The sequence below is a fragment of the Anomalospiza imberbis genome, chromosome 3, assembly GCF_031753505.1.
Source record: "Anomalospiza imberbis isolate Cuckoo-Finch-1a 21T00152 chromosome 3, ASM3175350v1, whole genome shotgun sequence".
Classification (NCBI taxonomy): Eukaryota; Metazoa; Chordata; class Aves; order Passeriformes; family Viduidae; genus Anomalospiza; species Anomalospiza imberbis.
In genome coordinates, this window is record NC_089683.1 from 44,263,732 (window position 1) to 44,269,832 (window position 6,101).

A 6,101-nucleotide genomic window follows, 5' to 3' on the forward strand; every position below is an offset into this window, starting at 1 on the left:
TAATTAAACTTTGTCAGGCAGACAGAAGGTGCAGGTGAACAAGCATTTCTTTTTATAAAGGACATGGCTTTGTTTTCAAAAATGCTAAGTAAATTACTCAGTCAAAAATATATTGTAGAGAAGTTATACATGAGCTTTCTTACTGCACAGCGTGTTTATTGTTTTCCCAGGAAGCTGGTGCTGAGAATAAGTTTCTTGCACAAGGTATAGTGTCTCAGAGTCCAAATGGTACAGAAAAGGTAGCCCAGGATCTAACCCACTCTTTGAGTCCATCTTTCAGCCATGATAGCCATGGATCAGCTCTGATTGATTTTGCTTTTCCTTAGATCCTCTGTGGTTCAGAAACAGAGACTTTTGGACACTTGGAAACAGACTGATCTAATCTGCTCTCCCGGGATACAAGTGGTGCCACGAAAGGCACTAGAAACAGAGGTGCAAACTATTCCCTGCCTCAGAGAGATGCAAAACTGCTTTAGAGGCAGGACTGCAGCAGATTAGAGCTACGAGTCTTGTACATTAGCAGTCTATGCTGCTGGCAACCTCAGCCCTTCCAAAGCATTCCCATCTACTGCTGGCTTGCCAGTTTATAATCCTTGCCAGGTGCCCTCTCACATGCTGCTCTACAGGAAAACATGATGTCCAGAGAGACTGCTTTGCACACCTTGATGACATTTTAATGAGTCCTTGCCCTCTCTCCACTGCCTCACCAACCCATTCCACCCAGACACAATGTGCTAAGATCTCTCCTTACCAGAAGAAGGCAGGAGCATCAGAGGGCCATCACACACTGAGCAAATTCTGTGTGCCTGGAAAATTTGTCAGTCTGGGACTGTAGGACCTGTTTCCAATACTTGGCCCTGCCATATCCCCTTGCAGGATACCCCTGGTCACCATCTGGCAGCTTCTTGGGTGCCTCAAGGGAGGAATGAGGACAGCTGGGCTGCCCTGCCAAGTACCCCCTGTTATGTTTCCCTGTTTTCAACACACAGTCTCTCCTCTGTATCTCTGTTTATAATTTCTGCCACTTATGATCACAAGGTATTTTTCCTCCTCCCCAGGGTCTTCTCTTCACCTCTTCTCCCTCTGTGCCTGTTGTTATAATTTTTTTTAATATGTTTTGTTTGTTTTGTTTTAGCTTCTGTTGGGGATGGGATGCTTCCCATACCTATAATGAAAAAAAAAAAAAAAAAAAACCAAACAAACAACAACAACAACAACAACAACAAAAAAGCCCACAACCATGGGGACAGGGGCCAAAAGCAGATAACATTGGAGGGGTACAAAACAAGGAAAAATACAGCAATGTTTTCCCAGTACACTTTCTCAACCATAATACTCTCCTAGCCTCCAGCAACTTGCAGGTCAGAGATGTAAGCAAACACTTTCTTCAGAGACATTGTTCATCTGAATTCTCCTTCTTTTGTAAGCCATTGCAGAGCTTGTTGTATTATCTCCCTGAAATAAATTAATATTAAAGGTTATGTCTGGCTATGGCAAACACTCTGGGTGAATAAGGCATGCTGCACCATGCCCATAAATGAGACAGAGCCATGATGTCCTTGGAGAGAGAACAGAACTTTTATAAAGCCATGGAGGTTCTTGTAAAAAGCTTCATTACAAATGCAGACCGTCTGCCCATAAACCAAAAGTCAGTTCCTGCCAATTTCCTTGTACACTTCTAGTTCCTGGTACCTTATGAACTGGGGCTGGGTTTCCTTTCAGTAATGAAATGGAAAATGAAAGAGCATGAAGGGGCAGCAGTGGCATGCTCTAGCAGACAGATACATATGAAGAATAAAAATCTTACCTTCTTGAAGTTAGCAGGATGTTAACACTGACTTCTTGAGGCCAGAGTTTCACTCTGATCTGTACAAGCTGCCAGGCAATCTCATCAGTCTTTGGAAAGTGCTGCTACGCTTGTTATTTGTAGTATTTTCAGCAATTTTAATGGCATTAAGCCCTAGGGGGTGAAGCCCCAGGAAACAGAAGGATGCAGACAGCCTGAGTGATAGTATCATGAGCCCTGTTAACTCTCCTTGCTTAAATCAATACCCTCAACTGCTCCATGCAGAGCTGCAATGAAAGGAGCAACACAAAGCTACCACCAGGACCCTGAAAGTTTTTGAGGGAAAGCAAGCGGAGATTAGCCACAAACTGATGTTCTGGTCTGACCGAACCACCTTTTTTTTTTTCTTCTCTGTCTTGGGAAGTGCTGAAGATTCACCACTGAGCTTGCACTCACTTTCTGGATCAGTCTTGTGACAATTTATCTTATTTACATTTTTGCTATTTCCATAACACCTAATCTAACCACAGCTTGTTGAAGAATTGTGGGCATGTTATATGCAGGTGCCTAATTCCAGCATAAATATTTACAGCAGTGTTGCCACTTGAGAGTTTTCACATGTGGCCTTTTTAGGCAGTAATTTATGTGTGTTTTAACTCTTCTGATGCATTAGAGCATGCAGGTGAAATTTCTCCTTAAAAGTGCAAACAGTGACATCAAGTATTGCCTAATAGCAAGAATATGCTGCATGTAACACCCATGCTGTTTTGGGATCTAATCCTTCAAGTATTCTACGCCTGGCCCTAATAATGTCTTCTTTAGATTTCCATAGCCTAATACATACGCTGCTTTCTTTTACAGTCTATTTTTTGAAAGGCCTCCCATTTGTCCCACTTCATTCATTGGCAAAAGACACAATTGAACCAAATGGCAAAGGAATCAAGCACAAGTCTGCAAGGAGAACTTATAAAAGCACCCATATCTTTAAAAAACTAGTTTCAAGAAATGCATGCAGCATTTATTGTGTGAATAGAGGTTTGTGAACGACACAAGTCCTTTTACTAACTAAATGCAAGCAAGAATTTAACAAAAACACTCCTGAAGTTTAAAGTGAAGCTGGTGATGACAGAGATTAATGTTCAGATTCGGGGAATCCACTTATTAATTTTGTCAGGCTGAAAACAATGGTTAACAGTTTCCAAAATAGCTGAACAATGTCAGCAAACATTTGCTTTGACTGAACTGAGACCCTCCCTTGCCCTAAGATCAGCTCTGGGACACTTTCAGAAAGGCTTCCTTTATCTCTTGACAGCGTGAAAAAAGAACAGTTACCTGCAAATTGACTTGTGTGTAGAAGGAAGCTATCATTCATGCTAATGGAGCCCATCGACTTGCTTTCACTGTACCATGATACCCTGGAGCAAAAAAATGTGAAGCCTGTTAAGCCCTGGGCTTAGCAATAGGATTTAACTACTCTAAAATGCCTACCTTCCTCTGTACACATGTTGTCGACCACTATCCCACACATTTCTCTGTTTCTGTGACAGCTGGTCAATGTAAACTAGCTCTTAAAAGATTTTATGTTGATTTTTATGCTCAGGGAGCAGTTTTCTTAAAATAAACCTTATAAATTTTAAAAAGCAAAGAGAAAATGGGAAACTACAGTGGAAAACAGAGAAGAAAATTGTACAGAAAATTGTTTACAAAGCTCCCAGTAATTTGTTAATGTGAAGCATCTTCACTGCTCTCTGTGCTCTTCAAATAAAAACTTGGTGGGCACATTTTGAAAGCATTAGAGATTGTGACTCTTGCAAAGACATCACTTTTTTAAAATGTGAAGACATGACAAGGGTTAATCCAAGATCACAAAATTAGACAACAAAAGCATGAAGAAGCTGGTCCCAACTGTGGAAAGGCTTTGACTGGAACACTCAGGTGGGTTAAGATGCAACAGATGTGCCTAAGTGGTAGACAGCAACTATGTTAGAGATAGTTTACCAGTCAATAGTTCATAATGCTAACGTGCAAAGGAGTGTTCAGTGCAGGGAAGAAATGGCTCTAAGCCATAATCAGCAAATGAGGAACATCAGACTATTCCCAGCCTGGCCTCCTGAGATCTGGAGTCATGCCAGCCGGGATCTGACACACCCCATGTCAGGCAAAAGAAGGGTTGAGACAAAAGGCTCAGTGGCAGGCCCTGGCATCTCAGGTCTCTTCTCCTACCCATAAAAGCTGATTACAACTCTCCAGAGCTGGTCCCATTGGCCCCTACCCTTCACTGGACCTTGTCCAATACTGTGAAAGCACCACCCTCCTCGTAGTCCAACCAACAGTGCATACTGCTGGGCAAAAGTTTTTCAAAAAATGAAGTCGTTGGTGATGGGAAAGGAAAAACAAAATCTCAAGGATATAACAGAAATTTAAAGAAACAGCAAAATAAAAAAAATAACAGGGACAGGGCAGAAGAGTTGTCCTCAAAGCTGATACTGAGCAGATACCCTTCAGTTTCAAGTGAGACAACAATTTACACATCCCTGCATTGTGGATAGCTGGCAAAATGAGGCTGGTCAGGAGCAGGGAAAAAAATAAGCAAAGCTTCCAGACAGAACATTTTATGAAAGCCTGCAGTGAAGTGTAAGGCTCAGTCTTCAGAGCACATGAAAGAAACCAAGTCTGCTGCCTGCTTGACAGAGGCATCCACATGCCCTACCAAGACACATGGGAGCCTGAAAGAACCACAGAGTAGGGTGAGAGTTCCCCTTCCCTGCCTGTTTTCAGAGGATAGAAAGGGCTGAGGCTAAGCAGGACTCTTTCTCTGGAGTCTCTTTAAAAGTCCCAAAGATACAGTAAGTTAGTGTGCAATGCCTCGAGGCAGGTTAAAGAGCATGAACCAAGATTTTCAGTAAACAATGTTCTGTGTCTCTATAGTGCATGTATTCAATGCATACTCAGCATTGTAGCCCAGGCCCATCTTCACCAGTCCCACTGCACTATTTTGTGCAGGGTTTCACCCTCTAAAAAATTCACAAAGTCTTCCACTAATATTCAGTACTTCCCCTGGGTATATCCAGCATTTTTCTTCTCCCTCAGGCAGCCTTGGACTCTTGGTCCACTGTGCAGCCCTCAGTGGGTATGGCACCAAAGGACTCTGGGGATACACAGGAGTTTCAAAGTCCATAGTGCTTGATGAAGGCTACAGAAGTCCTACCAGAAGGATAATAAGTCTTTTGAAAAATGATTCCTTTGCATCCTGTCGTACTATAAAAGTACATTACAGGCCATAGATTGTCTGGACATACAAATGAATTCCCAATGTTTAATCTATCTGAATGTCTTTCTTGTGGTTTTTTACTTCAGTGTAATCCTTCACTAAACATTTTTCAGCCATTAGCTCAGGACAATACATTTTTCATTATTAAACTGCCTCATGTTTTCATTATAGCTGCATGTCAGATTTTACTTAGTGATATATCAGTGGGATCACCTCTCTTATTACTGCACTTTAATTTCTCTTCTGAGAAAAATACAGTTATTTCAGATGAAAAGGGGCTTCTCATAGTTAAATGGCCATGAAGCATATTATCAAAATATGTACTCAGGGAAAGAAAAAAGCTTTGGGGTGCCCTGATTGCAGCCTTGCAGTACCTGAAAGAAGCCTAGAGGGTGTAGAGAGATTATTTACAAGGGCATGTAGTGATAGGACAAAGGGGAAGCATTTTAAACAGGAAGAGAGTAGGTGAAGATTAGGTATCAGGAAGAAATTTTTTTACTGTGAGGGTGGTGAGGTCCTGGAAAAGGTAGTCCAGAGAAGTGTGAATGCCACATCTCTGGAAGTGTTCAAGGCCAGGTTGGATGGGGCTCTGAGAAACCTGGTCTAGTGGAAGTTGTCCTTGTCCATAGCAGAGGGTTGGAACTAGATGGTCTTTAAGGTCCCTTCTAACCCAAACCATTCTATGATTCTGTGACTCTTTGATTCTGTTATTAGTCTTGCCAGATCCATGACAATCTGTATGAACTGAAGTAACAGCAAAGTACTTTCATTTATGAGGAGGTGTCGTGGTTTGACATGGAAGTGATTTTTTTTTTTTTCAGGAAGTTGGGTCAAACCAATCAGTGGTCAAGTTTGGATATTGGCACCTGAAGTGACCACTGAAGATAGCGATACGCCTCTGAGAACACAGGGGGTTAAAAGCAAGAACTCCCAAGAGCTCGCTCTCTTTTTGGTTCCGGTCAAGGTGCTGTGCAGACCTCCCCTGCCCAGCCATAGGGCTGGGTGGGGGAGGGGGAGCCATGAGGCCTGGTTGAGGTGAGCCGA

The 6,101-nt window shown here is 42.3% G+C and overlaps 1 long non-coding RNA gene across 1 annotated transcript; it reads right to left on the minus strand.

Moving 5' to 3' along the window:
* Nucleotides 1-1,115: 1,115 nt before the first annotated feature.
* On the minus strand, nucleotides 1,116-2,374 carry LOC137469893 (uncharacterized). Its single transcript, XR_010996762.1, has 2 exons — nucleotides 1,808-2,374; nucleotides 1,116-1,165 (listed from the first exon to the last, which is right to left on the minus strand). It is a non-coding gene; the product is annotated as an uncharacterized lncRNA (long non-coding RNA).
* Between the last annotated feature and the right edge of the window lie 3,727 nt (nucleotides 2,375-6,101).